The 15,652-nt window shown below is 42.6% G+C and overlaps 1 protein-coding gene across 5 annotated transcripts in view; it reads left to right on the top strand.

The window, feature by feature from the left end:
* Positions 1 to 15,652, top strand: part of RASGRP1 (RAS guanyl releasing protein 1) — a 78,063-nt gene that overhangs the window by 21,056 nt on the left and 41,355 nt on the right. Inside the window, exon 1 of one of the 5 annotated variants that reach the window (XM_030929714.1) lies at positions 12,557 to 13,088. The exons of the other annotated variants lie outside the window; for them this stretch is intronic. The gene's annotated coding sequence lies outside the window, so the exon portion shown is untranslated. Of the gene's footprint in view, positions 1 to 12,556; positions 13,089 to 15,652 lie in introns of those variants that run through there. 5 annotated transcript variants of the gene reach the window in all.

Here is a 15,652-nt window from a genome sequence, read left to right on the forward strand (position 1 = left end):
GGACTTCCCATAAAAAAAATTAAACATCAAAACGAGAACTTTCATTTCTGACCATAGTGGAATACTGGTTATTAGAATTATTTTCCTGCTATAAACAGCTATGAAACTGGACAAAATATGTGAAGCAACTATTTTTGGGTCTTGGAAAACAAGACAGACATGTGATTGTGGATAAAATAAAAAGATGTGAGATGAACTCAGAACTCCTCTTGGCTTTCTGCCCAAGAGCACTTTACAAATCATGGTACAGGAAATTGGAGCCCAGTGAGCAGCATCTTGCCTTGCAGAGTATCCTAGTTTGTTTTCTGCTGCTGCAACAGAATACCACACTGAGTAATTTATAAAGAGATTTATTTGACTCATGATTCTGGAGGCTGGGAAGTGCAAAATGAAGGGACCACATCTTATTATGTCATAATGTGGCAGAAGGCATCACATGGAGAGAGAGAGCTTGCGAGACAGAGATAAAGGGGGCCAAACTCCCAAGGTAACTAACCTTCTCCCAAGATATGGAGTTAATCCATTCATGAGGGTGAACCCTCATGACCCAGTCACCTCTTAAAGGACTCACCTCCTAACACTGTTACAATGACAATATTAAATTTCAACAAATTTTGGAGGGACATTCAAACCACAGCACAGAGAGAACAGTTTGTGTTCAGAGATTCTCAGATGGCTGGCATTTGTGAAGTAGCATACAAGAGAGAAGGTATTTCCAAAGACTAAACTATGCATGGATAGAATGAGACTCTTTGACCACTAATAGTTACTGGGGGTCTTTGAGTTAAAGGAGGTCTCATGGGAAATAATGCAGTTCCAACCAGCCAAAGTGGAGTGATATAACACTTTGGGCATTCAGGTGGGATGTGAAAAAGACTGCAATGTAGGAGTTGGGCTACTTTAGCCCTCGAATATGAGCTAATCTTGACTCACCCTAATGAAGCCGAAATCTGAGCTTCGACAGGATTAATTTAAGGTCCCATGAATTAAATACCACTATAAAGGAACATATTAATAATTCAAATTATCAATATTGCACTCACAATGCCCAGCATGTAACAAAAATTGTAAGACAGAAAAAGAAGCAGGAAAATGTGACTCATCACCAGAAGAAAAAAGATCAATAGAAATGAACTCAGAGATGACACAAATGTTGGAATTAGTAGATAGAGAATTTAAAGCAGCTATTATAAATAAATATGTTGGAGGATTTAAAGTAAGATGAATAGATGTAAGTAAAGTAAGATGACCTTGGCAGAGAAATTGCATCAATAAAAGGAACCAAATGGAATTCTAGAACTGAAAAATAAAATATACCAAAAAGAAAAATTAACTGGATGGGCTTAATACGACAATGGATGCGAAAAAAGAAAAAGAAAAAGAAAGAAAGATCAGTAAAGGTCAAAGACAGGTCAATATCTCAGAGAGAAAAGGCTGAAGAAAAAAAAAAAAGACTAGAGTTTCAGATGATATAATCAGAGTTTATATGGAAATGAAAGGACCTGGAATAACCAAAATCTTGAAAAAGAATGAAGTGGAAAATTTTCGCTACCTGTTTTCAAGACTTAATATAAAGCTGTAGTAATCAAGTCCATGTGATACACATATAAGGACAGACAGACATATCAGTGGTACAGAATAGCACGTTCTGGAAGAAATCTACATATGTGGTCAGTTGATCCTCAACAAAGGCACCAGAGCAGGTTAATGAAGAAAGGAGTGTCCTTTCAACAAATAGTGATGGAACAAATGACAGTCATGAAAAAAATGAACTGTGACCTGTGTCTCACACCGTACACAAAAAATGAGATGAATCAAATTACCTAACTACAAATAATGTTAACCTGAATGTACAGTTAAAACAATAAGGCTTCTAGAAGGAAATTTAGGACAATATTTTTGCAAACTTAGGGTATGTTTTAGACAGGACACAAAGGACTAACCATAAATAATATATTTAACAAATTGAACTTTATAAAAATCAAAAACTTCTCATCACATATACCATTAAAGAAATATGGTATTTTTTGGAATTAGTAGATACAGAATTTAAAGCAGCTATTATAAATAAATATGTTGGAGGATTTAAAGTAAGATGAATAGATGTAAGTAAAGTAAGATGACCTTGGAAGAGAAATTGCATCAATAAAAGGAACCAAATGGAATACTAAATACTAAATCTGGCTCACACTAGATTGATTTCTGATCATGCTTTTGAAATTAGAATTAACCAAGCCTCACCAAGGAGTCTGTAATGTAGGCAGGCATCAAATCACCTGTGTTAAGTACTTCCCTTGCATGTTGCCCTGAGAACAGGTGAAAGACTTCACTGCTGATTTCTGAAATTGGAAGGGTCTTCATGGGGTCATATAGTATAGCTTGTAGATCTACTCCAGGGCAAGGATGAACTCAGTGGTCTAAAGCAGTCTAATCAAACTTGATCTGATCCCTGGGGAGCTTTTTAAGAATGCAAATTCTGTGCTCCATCCCTGGATCTCTTGATGGAGTAGGTATTAAGTAAGGCCTTGGAATCTATTTTGAGTTCTGTTAGTGGTTTTTTTGTTTGTTTTTTTGTTTAGGCCAGTCAAGTGAAGCAGTGGGAGTGGAGAAGAAATAAAGAAACCTGTAACTGGTTGTGATCAGTTAGTTGTAAACACCACTGCAGTCAGACCAGTTTTTGTTTTGCTTTTGTTGTTATTTTTTAGTTTAGCGTGTTGTTTGTTTGAGACAGGGCCTTGCCTCTGTGTCATCCAAGCTGGAATGCAGCAACAGTATCAGCTCATTGCAGACTTGAACTCCTGGACTCAAGTGATCCTCCCATCTTGGCCTCCCAGAGTGTTGGGCTTATAGGTACTTAATGGGTGAGCCGCCACCCCGGGCGCAGCCTTAGTTTTGTTGGTAAGCTACTCAGGAAGTCTTGAAAAGTCTCACCTGCATCTCAGTCTGTCAGAATCTGACCCTTCCTTCAAGGCCCATCTCAAATGCTACCATCTTTATGAGGTTTTAGTCATTTCTTTCAGTCAAATCTGACTTTCCACTTCCTCTGAACTGCCCCAGTGTTTACCTCCCTCTAGGCTCTGACTGTACCCTGTACTGCAGTATTGCCTGTAGCTTCTTCAGGCTGGGACAGGGTGCTTATTATATCTGCAATCCCACAGTACCTATCACAGTGCTCTTTGAGCAAAGAACTCTGGTCTTGTGATGAGAAAAGCCAAGCCTAGAATGCCAACTCTGACACTTGATGGTATTATTATCCATGGGTTAGTGATTTATCCAGGGGTGACATTGAAAATATTTATGTATATATATGTATGTATGTATGTATGTATGTATGTATGAATGACAGGGTCTTGCTCTGTCGCCCAGGCTGGAGTGCAGTGGCACAATCATGGCTCACTGCAGCCTCGACCTTCCTGGCTCAAATGATCCTCTTACCTCAGCCTCCCGGGTAGCTGGGACCATAGTCATGAGCCACCATGCTGGCTAATTTCTTTTTATTCTTAGTAGTGATGAGGTCTTGCTATGTTGCCCAGGCTGGTCTCAAACTCCTGAGCTCAGGCCATCCTCCCGCCCCAGCCTCTCAAAGTGCTGGGATTACAGGCCACCACAGCTGGCCTTCAAAATATTTAACCAGCATGGCACATGTCCCATCAATCAGACACCAGCTGGACAGGCTGGGGAGTAGCCCTGTCTTTATGCCTTTCTCGTCAGTAAAATGGATACAGTCCCTACCCACCTCACAAGGTTGTTGTGATGGTCAAATGAGATAATGCATGTGAAAGTACTCTATAAAGCACAAAGTGTTATGCAAATTAAGTCAGGGTTGCCTGGTGGTATTTCTAGTGCCCGTGTGTGGGGTTGGTTGCCCAGCCTTCAGCATTGTCTTATGGTCTGCTCTGCTCTGCTCTGCTCAGAGCAGTCTCCCAGGAGCAAACCAAGGAGAGTTGTTGAGTAACTGAGCAGGACACTGCAAATCTGAGAAATCCTGGAATCAACCTGTTAGGTCCTAAGGAAACTCAGAATATCAGCTCCTTCACGGATGGCCCCTTTTTAGGCCTGAAAAATATCAATGTTTCAGTATATATATTTTGGAAAAGCTAAATAAAGCAAAAACCTAACAAAGCTTTTTGAATTTTAACCTAAGTTTTCCTCACTTAAGGACACCTTGTTCTGTTGCACAATGACCTTGAAATTCAGGATCCTTAAAGATATCTGGGCATCTTAGACTCATCGGATTGTCACCATATGGCAAGGAGCTGCTCTGCCTAGATCTGTAAATGGAGTTAAATGCCAGAGACATTAACATAGATTAAAGGCACAGTCTAAATCTTAGTCCCTGCTTTGTCCCTATAGTTTCTTGCTTCCTCGTTTTACCCTTTTACTTCCTTAAAAACTGTCTTAATTTCCTCACCATCGCCTTCCCATATGCCCTTAGGTCTCCAGATCCTGGGGATGCAAATCCTTAGCTACTTCTCTCTTCCAAATGCATTTCACCCTTTCCTCATATTCAGTGCCCAGTTACTGTTTTGTGTTTATCGGTAGTTGCCAGTCAGTGTCAATGTTTGTTCTTATATGCTTTGATTTAAATAAAGGAAACGGCACCAGTGTAGTGTGTACAGCAGAGAACCAGAGACTGTAGGGAACAGATAGAAAATAGACACAACCTTTTAATTACTCTTGAAGGATTCCTATTTAAAAGGCAATGCAGGGATGTGCACGGTGACTCATGCCTGTAATCCCAGAACTTTGGGTGGCCGAGGTGGGAGGATCGCTTGAGCCCAGGAGTTCAAGACCAGCCTGGGCAACATAGCAGGACCTCATCTCTACAAAATGTAATAATAATAAAAGAAAATTAGCCAGGCATGGTGATGTGTGCCTGTAGTCCCAAATACTTAAGAGGCTCAAGTGAGAAGGTTACTTGAGCCCAGGAAGTCAAGTCTGCAGTGAGCCATGATTATACCACTGCACTCCAGCCAAGGCAACAGAGTGAGACCTCGTCTCAAAAAATAAAAAATAAAAAGGCAATGCAGGCCTATGGTAGGTATTAATAACTTTAAAAGCTGAATCGTAATGATAAAATAACCAGGGTGATAATTTGTAACCCCTTCTTGCTACTTCCTAGCTGTGGGACATTAACGAGTTTTTTTTTTTTTTTTTTTTTTTGAGATGGAGTATCGCTCTGTCGCCCAGGCTGGAATGCAGTGGCGCAATCTCTGCTCACTGCAAGCTCCGCCCCCAGGTTCACGCCATTCTCCTGCCTCAGCCTCCTGTGTAGCTGGGACTACAGGCGCCTGCCACCACGCCCGGCTAATTTTTGTGTGTGTGTGTTTTTAGTAGAGACAGGGTTTCACTGTGTTAGGCAAGATGGTCTCGATCTCCTGACCTCGTGATCCGCCCATCTCGGCCTCCCAAAGTTAACTAGTTATTTTTACCTTTCTTGAGGATGTTTCTTCATGTGTGAAACAGAAAACATCTATCATGCAGAACTGTAGTAAATATTGAGAACATATCTGTAACATGGCCTAGTCCACACCTGGCACATGGTAGATGGCTCGGTATATGATGGCATTTATTATATTCTCATTTAGCATGCAGGCCAGCTCTGGAAACCCTCAATACTCAGGTGGAGGATGTGCTTTTTATTTTGACAACTGTCAGGGTGAGAGGCAGTGGTAGCTGGTGGAAAGGGCAGGGTTTACCTCAGAAGACTGGAACTCAAGTCCCAGCACTGTCACTCATAAGATGGGTGACTTTATGCAAGTCATACCACCTTTCTCTCTGTTTCCTCACCTATAAAATAATGCAAATAATACCCATCTCTCAGAGTTGTGAGGCTCAGATGAGGCAACGTGTGAGGAGAGAGTGATCATTCATAAAACGCTAATAACTATAGGTTATTAGTACTTCAGCACCAGGCTGAAGGTTTCATGTGCCTACGTGACAGCTGTCAGGCAGCCTAACTATTCGGGACCCACACGTTAACCAGACATCAGTGGTGTGAACTCAGTTCAGAACCTTGTTCTCCTCAAATGATATTAATACTCTTTTCTTATCTTGAGTGCCATCTCTGCATTCTTTCTCTGCTGGGAGGGGTGGGGATAGGACATTATCAAGCTCTCATTCTGCAAAGAGCAAACTGAGGCTCAGAAACAATCAGGGCCGTCCCAGAGCCAAGCAGCCTGGGGTTGAATCTCAGGTCTACTGCTTACTAGCTGTGTAAACTTGGACAAATTATCTTACGTCCTTGCCTCAGTTTCTTCGTCTGTCAGATGGCACCTATCTCACAGGGTTAATATATGTAAAGGCTCTCTTGAAACAGTGTCTGGTACACAGGAAGTGCTCCAAGCATGTTAGCAAAAAGAGAAGCCGGGGGGTGGCTAAACCTTGAATGTAGTTCATTTCTTCTGGTTAGATGCTGCATTTCTTCCAACAATCCCAAGTATTTTTCCTGGTCTCCTCCATCTTCCAATAAGTAACAACATTGTGAGTTTCAGTGTTGTATTTTGGCTATTTCTGTAGGACAGTGATACAACATATCAGTTCATGACTTAGGATGTTCTGAAGCACATTCTTTTTTGTTTTGTTTTGTTTATGGAGATAGAATCTCACTCTATCCCCCAGGCTAGAGTGCATTGGTGGGATCTTGGCTCACTGCAACCTCCACCTCCCAGGTTCAAGCTATTCTCATGCCTCAGACTCCTGAGTAGCTAGGATTACAGGCACACGCCACCACACCAAGCTAATTTTTGTATTTTTAGTAGAGACGGGGTTTTGACACGTTGGCCAGGCTGGTCTCGAACTCCTGACCTCAGGTAATCCGCCTGCCTGAGCCTCCCAAAGTGCTGGGATTACAGGTGTGAGCCACTGTGCCTGGCCCCTTGAAGCACATTCCTATTTAGCTCTTGACTACTGAATAGAGATCAGTTTCCTTCAGATAGGAAGAGATTCCTCACTCACCGGTGCAGTTCTCACTTTCAGAGTGGCTCTCCAGGTCCTCCTGCACACTTCTCTCTAACACCTCCGTAAACTCTAAGATTGTCTTGAGGGTTCTGGGGTTGGGGGAGTGCACTTAAAACCTAGGATTGAAAGGAAGCTTGGAAGGCCACTAATATAGTTTGGATGTTGTTCCTGCCCAAATCTCATGTTGAAACGTAATACTGGGGGTGGGGCCTGGTGGGAGATGCCTGGATCATGGGGGTAGGTTTCTCATGAATGGTTTAGTACCCTCCTCTTGGTACTGCCCCCATGATAGTGAACTCTCATGAGATCCGGTCCTTTAAAAGTGTGTGGCACTTCCGCCCTCTCCCTCTTGCTCCTGCTTTCACCATGTGATGTGCCTGCTTTTTCACCTTCTACCATGATTGTAAGCTTCCTGAGGGCTTCCCAGAAGCAAATGCTGCTATGTTTCCTATTCAGCCTGCAGAACCTTGAAGCAATTAAATTTCTTTTCTTTATAAATTATATTTTCTTTATAGCAATGCAAGAATGGACTAACACAACCACCAACTAACTGCCAAGGAGGACCCCATGCTTGAGGGAAACCAAGTCCAGTCTCACTGGCACAGTGATGAACTACAGTGGACAGCCAGCCACTCCTTGAGTGGTGGTTAGAGTTAAGGGACAAAAAATTATGGTCCCGGTCTAGAATAGCCAAGGATGAACCAGAACAAAGGGAAAAGAAAGCAAAACAGTGCTTACATCTAGCAAGAGAAATAAGAATAATTCATCACTGTTATAGTGCTTCACAGTTTTCTAAGCATTTTTATGTATTTAATTAAACATCATCTAATTCTAACCACAAGCAAAGAAGGGGTGAGGAAACATTCAGAATAATTTCTGTCTGATTTCAAAAGACTTTGTTCAGTTACTTTTACCCTTCATGGTGATGTGATGTTTTTTTTTTTGTACGAGATTGTTCATTGCAGAGAATTATAAGCAATTGAAGGACAGTTTCTATGGTGAAAAGCATATTTTACAATAAGACTACGGTCAGTGGATCTCTATTTTATGTCAGCATACACTGTTTGCCACAATTCCGTCATGCACTGGAATGAGGCTATTATCCAGGCTTGTGGGTCTGATGGGACAGAGTCACTCATTGAGAAAAATTGTCTGAGGAAGGCTGAGGGCGTGGCTAACCAGTAATTCTCAGATGTGCCTTATATTATTTTATTGTGTAAGTATTGAGGAAGTTCCCCAAGTTGCTTCTTCGTGCCTATTGGGTGTGTCTGAAAATATGCAAAAAAAAGGCCAAGAATGTAACAGACAAGAATGACGTGATAAAAATATGTGCCAGTAAGTAATGCAAGAGCCTGACCCAGATTTTCTTCCCAGTTTCTTTCTTTCTTTTTCTTTGGGTCCACTGGCCCTTTTCCAGCCCTCCTCCCAGGAAGCTGCTGGCAGCTCTCTGTGTCCCTCTGGGAAGCTAAGACAGGGCCCCACTGCTCCTTCTTCCCTTACCTGGCTCATTCCTGTAGTGCTGCATGGGAATGGTCAGTGTCTGTGAGCCATGCGGTTGCATGCATGGCAGCTCATCAGAGAATCAAACTGTAGTATAACTACCCAGCCAGATAATTCCATTGTTCCTAGAGAGTTTGATGGGGCCCAGAAGAAGTAGCCGCCGGGTATATTCAGTTGGCACTGACGTCGACAAATGCTCTTAGAGTTTGAAGTCATGGCGTTGTCCAAGTCAGCTCACTGGGTCTGCCCGGGTCTTGCAGTACCTCCTCCCTACCCTTGTGTTTATTTCCTAGCCCCAGTCCCCAAACCCCACTCACAGACTTGTGTCCAATTTCCAGAACTAAAGAGGACCAACTTCCCTCCTGACTTCTCAGACTCATGATTCTTCAGACATGACAAGTCCAGATCGAGACTGCAATCCCCAAGGAAGGCCAGCTGTCTTGCTCAGCAGAGACAATACAGCTAAAAGCTCTTTCTCACTTTAGGCAATTCATGCACTTGGTTAGACATTTATAGACTTCAATTGCTCATCCAAAAAATCTGGGTCATTCTTTACATAGCGCTTCACACTTCGGAAGGAAAGCCATGCCCGGGGAGGAGCGTTTCTGTTGATGTCTGGTTTGGCTGAGGCAGTAGAGAGTGCTTCTGCTGTGGGAAGAGGGAGAGATGGGCCAGCGCAGGCACTGTGGGCTCTTAGGGGACCTGGCATTTTCACCCCCTGGCCACTGGCTCCCAGACTCTCTGAGTTCCAATTGTCCTGACTAAATGGTGCCAATAATAGCTGCCTTGTGTTGATGTCATGAAAAGTGGTGGGTTTAAGGGTTAGGCACTCTAAGGACATTTTAAGAGTATGTACTGTAATTCCAGTGAGAAGGGCTGGGTGGGTCTGTGGGGGTGTAGGGCTCCCTGGGGAGGAAGAAGGAGCAGAGGTGTGGTTGAGGGGGCTAGCCATGTAACATGGATGCCCAAAATGTTAGAGCTCTTCCCAGTATATTCCTACCTACCTCCTAAGCCCCGAGGAGAAGGACATGCCAAAGAAAGAGCCTTGGGCTGGAAGTGAGAGGGCCCTTCTTGTGGAGGTGCCTCTACTCACAGTGGCTGAGGCATGTTACCTCGGTTTTCTCATTTTTAAATTTGAGCCCATGGTCCTGCTGCTGCATTAAGCTGTTGTACAATGCAAATGTTCGACACAGGTGAAGCTGTTTGTTGAACCTAAGTGCCACAAAAATGTAACATATTATTATCAGGTGTTCTCACCCAGAGAGAATAGTGTGGTTCTTCATCAGCCACTCGCTTGCTTCAGGGATGGTTTGTGTGGGTATGTGCCCATTTTGTACAGGTCTGTTCATGTTTACCTAGATGCTGTGCAACTTGAAAGGCCTGCTCCTCCTTCCTGCTCCACTACTCTGGCCCCAGCAGGACAGTGAATATCAATAGAACAGAGGGAGGAAGCACGGGTTCTTTTCCTTCAAGTCTTTTTCCACGTTGGCTTCTCTGCAGCAGGAGATGAGGGGAGGCTTGGTTAGAACAAATCACCTTTGTCTGGGGGTTGGTTAACCAGATTTTTCCCTCTTTTGTGTCTGTGGCCTTGGTTGTTGCACCAGCTGTCATCACTGCCCCAGCGGTTGAGTGGGAGAGAATAGATGAGCCTGGCCAGCCCCTCTCCTGCTTTGGTAAGACTCCGCTTAAAGGCCTGTTGTAGAAGTTTGAAATTGCAGGTTAGGGTTAATTTAAAGCTTGTGTATTGTCCATGCTATGGTATCCCCCAGCCATTACAAGTAAATAATTAAAAGCTAATTGTAACCAAGATATTCAGAGCTCCATAAATTCCTGGACAGCGTAATATGACAAGAAATAGACACTAGTCTAACTATATGGCAGGCTCTTCTACATGGGCCAGGGTATGACACACCAGGTTATCCCAGAAAGAAGAAGAACAGGACAAGCTTTACAAGGAACTGAGCTTCCCTTCTCCCAAATTCTCACCTTATCTTAACATTTTTATTCTTGGTTTAGGGCACCAACCACTTCAAGAAACTGCTGTTGCAATGTGGATTTCTCTGAGAGGATTCATCCTTGAAGTCCTTGTCTCCTGCAGAGGAATTTGTTGATCTGGGTTAACTGTCCAGTCATTGGGCAAGGCCCAGAGGGCATGAGATTAGGAGTGAGATGAGGAGTGGAATGGGTTCAGGAACACCTGGGGAGCAAGGAGACCAGACAGGAAGGAATACAGAAGGAAGCCCAGCGAGCACCAGCCCTCTTGACGAGGCTTGCAGCTGCGGTGTGTGCATGCTGGAGCTGGCCCACACCTGTCCTGAAAGCTGACTGCAAGCATCTCTTCCTAGCCACATGTTCAGTGACTTCATGCTGGTAGCTTGAAACTGGCCATAGTGGAAGTATTTACACCATGCAGATATGTGAACACTACAAACCAGGCTTCCTCCCGCTTCTCTCCCAGGAGAGCTTTTCATTAAACTCTTACAAGCATGCTGCTGGTGGCAACCATAATGGATTCTCCAACTTTCCCTTGAAGCGGGACTTAATCCTTAGCAGATCACTTGCTTTCTCCTGATTGTTCTGCTCCCCTGAGTCTTGAGGGGCTGGGGACTAACAGAGACCAAAGTGGCCTTGGTGATATGTGTGAAATGGCTCAGGTCGTAGAAGGTATACAAGTTCAAAGTTTGTGTCACCACATTCTTTTATCACATGCACTTCCTGCCTAAGTTGCTGCTGTCAGTTCTAAAACACTCAACAAACAACGACCAGAAAACAAACTACTGAGCTTATTTTCAGCTTGCCAATTTTTATACACTTTCCAAACAGGATTTAATGAATGTAATAGTCTTGCTGACAAGTAGGTTTTATTTCTTTGGAATATTTATCACATACTTATTTATTTAGAATTCTGTGTATATACCTACCAGGTTCAACCTAGACCCAGCCTATCCATGTTTCTGGAGATACTGACCTCCATTATCAACCTCAGCCTTACCACAGGCTCTGCTCTAACCTTGCCCCCAGGTTTTCTGATCCTAGCTTTCCCATTACCACCCTCTGGCCTCTGGTTGTGGCACATCTGTTATTTCGTGTTAGGCCCTCAATGCTGACAGCTTGCCTATCCTTCATATACCAATCTGTCTCTGGTATACTCAAAATCCCTTCACACATCAAGAGATTTCCTTGGAAACCAAAACAAAGGAGAAGAAGTGACTGTTCTGGAGTTGCTGTCTGGTGCTGGACATTTGTTTTCATGTTTCATGTTCATCTTGCAGCGAGGCATTTCCACCTCATCCCCCAGACAAGCCTTCACCGTAGGAAAGCTGGCCACCACCTCTTATCAGCAAGGAGCAGGGTCTGCATCACCACCCTTTGCCAGTTTTCTCTCACGAGACTCTGATCATCAGGGAGCAGGTCTTCTCTCTCAGAGGCAACCAGCTTATTTCAGGCAATTACAGCAGTTTTCATATAGTTCTTCAGATCTCCTTTAGTACCTAGGACAGTGCTTTCCATAGGGTGGATTCATTATCAATGTTGGTTAGTGGTGTCAAAAAGTTATTTTTAATTGAAGTAGAATGAACAGTTGTTACACAGAATAGTTAGGAAGCCATATCCTCATTGGAGGGGTCCAAGTAGAGGCTAGACAACCACTTACCTGTGATAGTTTTAGGAGGGAATAATGCATTTGGATAGAAAGAAAAGATAGATGGGGCTAGTCTTTTCCACCCTGATTGTGATCTCATAAACTATGGGATGCCAGCACTGAGTCTAACGGTGGAAAATAGGCTGTTGGCCCAGAGACAAATGACTCTCCAGAATCCACTTGGTTTTTCTGTTTTCTTGAGCAAGTAGTCTGCAGGTTGGGTGAGTCTTTAATTAATATGCTTCTTTAGCAGCGTACATTCCTCCCCTAGTCAAATGGCAGAGTATGTAAGATCAACATTGTGTACCCCACTGAGGCTTCAACCCTTTAAAGTCTTTTCCTGTAAGTGTAAGGAGAAGCAGATGGTAATGAAAAAATATGCACATTTTATTATGCATTGCACATTTTACTTATTAGAATTTTTAGTATGACACCCTGCATTTTAAAAAGCCTAAAGATGAAAACAAAATGGAATTATTCATTGAAATATTTAAATCAGCTTGCAGCAATTATCTCAAAATATGAAAATAAAATCTAGCAGCCTGGAAGGTAGATCTTCCTTGACCACCCACTTTGAAAATCTTGTCTTTCAAAGGGAGCCTCTTCCTCTCAAAAAAGGAAGACGTGCATACTGTACGGAATAAGGGCAGGAAGGGACACATCCCTCATGAGATTGTCTAGAGGCTGGAGCTTGTGTGTGGGAGAGCTGGTGGTGGGAATGAGGGCAGGTGACTACAATGAACCATTCTCTCGTTGTAAAGTAGAACCAGGACTGGAGAGGAGTTACCTCGGAGTTCTGGACTGGATGTAGAGAGATAGTGTTTCTGTCTGCTGCTTCCCTAACCACATCTTTGCCTCCCATTGCCGAGTGAGTCATCCTCTCCCGGCCTTACCATTTGCCAGCACTGACTCCCACAGACATCATGTGAGGATTAACAAGCCGCATTGTGGAAACATCACTGAAACTCTGTGGAAGAAGCGGTGCAAGGTAAAAGTGAAGTGTGAATATGATTGTGAATCTTAAGCACAGAACCCTGAGTTCTTAAAGGCAATTTTTAAGATTAGTATCAATCAACCAAAGCTCACAAGAGTTTTTCAGAAATCACCAGAGTACAAAAGCTATTTCATGAAATGTGCAGCGGCTGTGACCTTAGTGAGATTTCTTAGACTTGTAGCCATAAGGACTGGAAGAGTTCGTAAAGCTCAGCTACCACTTTATTCTTGAATTCCTTATCCTGACAAATGGTGATTCAGCATGCAGCCAGGTATAGTGGAAAGAGAACGGGCTCTGGAATGGGAAAGACCTTGGGCCAGGTCCCAGCTCCTCCACCCATTGTCTCTTTGACCTAGAACAAATTACCTATCTCTCTATGCTTTGATTTCCTCAGCTGTGAGTTGTGAACAATGCCAACATTGCAGGGTGGCTGTTGAGAATTAGAACATGGTTCAAGTGTTTAGCACAGCTCCTGGTATTTAGTAGGGCTTCAATAAATGATAGCTGCTATGCTGATTACAATAATTTTTATTAAGTGTTGTTCTTCAGGCTCTTTTTGAATATCTCTGTGATGGCAATGCTTCCATCATTAGACAGTACTAATGGTTAGAATTTTCTGCCACATGTTGTGCCCAATCGTATTTCCTGTAATTTCTATCCATCTATTCTGGTGCTGCCTTTTGTGGCCCCACAGAACAAGTCTAAATATACTCCCACGCAGAACACTTCAGATATTTGAAGACAATTTTAATCTGTTCCCCAAGTTTTCTTCATGGTAAAGCCTTTAGTTCCTGGAATCCTTCCATAGGTGACTTAGCTTTGATCTCAACAAGGACACGTCTAAGTCCCTTTTCCTCATATATGAGCATCCATGGGAAGACGCTAGCCAGCCATAAAGGAAAGTTGAGATGACAAGTTTTAGATGCTATCCATACTGAATAAGCTGGCTTTTGTTCCATGGTTCATGTGAACATTCTAATGCATACCCTACAAGTATATTTCACAGTTTCTTCTTTTCACTGTAGTTTCACTATAGTGTTCAGGAATATGAACACTGCTACCTGTGAGGAAGGGTACATTGTAAAGAATGTATTGTCAAATGCTGCATTGAAAAGTCACCCCTTGTAACTGTGGTAGGTTTGATTGCATTATTGCCCCCTGACTTTTTACCTTCTCTATGTTAGTGATGTGTTCCATGTGACTTTGAAGTTCCTGCCCTATGACTTTATATTCAGTAGTGTGACTTGCTTTGGCCAACAGAATGAGTCAGAAGAAACAGTATGCTAGCTCCAAACCTAGGCTTTGGAGGCCTTGGGTATTTCCAGTTTTACTCTTCAGTGTTCTGTTATCATCATGAGATAACCTACCCCCACTAGCCTACTGGCCCAAGGAAGCTGGGAGGCATGTAGGCTAGGCCCTTAGCAGCACCCAGCCTGCACTAGCTGAATCTGAACAACTCACAGAAGCTTGAGCAAAAGTCAGTGATTACTGCTTTAAGGCACTGAGTTTTGGGGTGGTTGGTTATGCAGAATTTTTGTGGCAAGAAATAATTATTATGGAAATTATGTGGGGCCAAAAAACGTAAAGTAATACTAACCCTACCTGGACAGAGTACAAGTTTAGAAGAATTAATGAAAGATTTACAAAACTATAACCAAGCTAGATGAACACTTTATAAAAATGATTTACCAAATTGTAACTTTGAATTTCTTTTGCAAACTATGACCAAGAAAAAATAAATGTGTATATTTCACGAATGAAATAGGTAATGACAAAAGCAAACTCAATTTCTAAATATATGTAAAAAGTTAAGATGTTTCCTATTTGACATAGTTCACTCATTTACTCAAGAAATGCTGAATGAGTCATGTGTCAGTACCATTCTAGGCTCTGGAAATATAGTTGTGGAAAAATGGACAAGACCTACATCTCGTGAAGCTTGTATTCTACTGGGAGATTTAAAAAATAAAAAATTAAATAAATTAAGCAAATAACTTCAGATAATGATAAGTGCTATGAGAAAACTCAGGCAGGGTAAGGAATACCTTAGGTAGTTTAGAGAAGACTTCTCTGAGGATGTGACATTAAAACTAAGACCAAAATGACATCAATCATTCAAGGGAAGAAAGACTACATTGAAGAGAATAGCAAATGCAAAGAGCCTGAGGTAGGAATAAGCTGGGAGTGTTCGAGGTATAATTAGACGTGTGGAGAGGAGTAATGTGGTATGAAGTGAAGTGGATGATATTTAAAGAGGCCAGGACATGTAGGGCTCTTTTGGCCACAGTAAGGAGTCTGTTTTATTCCAAGTGGAATGGAATCCACTGAAGTGTACTAAGTACATGACTTGCTTTATGGGTTTTAGAAGCTCAGTCCTGATTGCTGTATAGGGAATAGATTGTAGGTGGACAAGAGCGGAAGCAAGGAGTTCAATGAAGTCATTGCATCATGGTGGCTACAACTAGGGTGAGGCCAAGGATGGAGAGAAATGAGCAGGTTTGAGATATATATTGAAGGTAGAATCAAGACTTCCTGATGGATTGGATGTGAAAGAACAT

The sequence above is a fragment of the Rhinopithecus roxellana genome, chromosome 5 (genome assembly GCF_007565055.1).
Source record: "Rhinopithecus roxellana isolate Shanxi Qingling chromosome 5, ASM756505v1, whole genome shotgun sequence".
Taxonomy (NCBI): Eukaryota; Metazoa; Chordata; class Mammalia; order Primates; family Cercopithecidae; genus Rhinopithecus; species Rhinopithecus roxellana.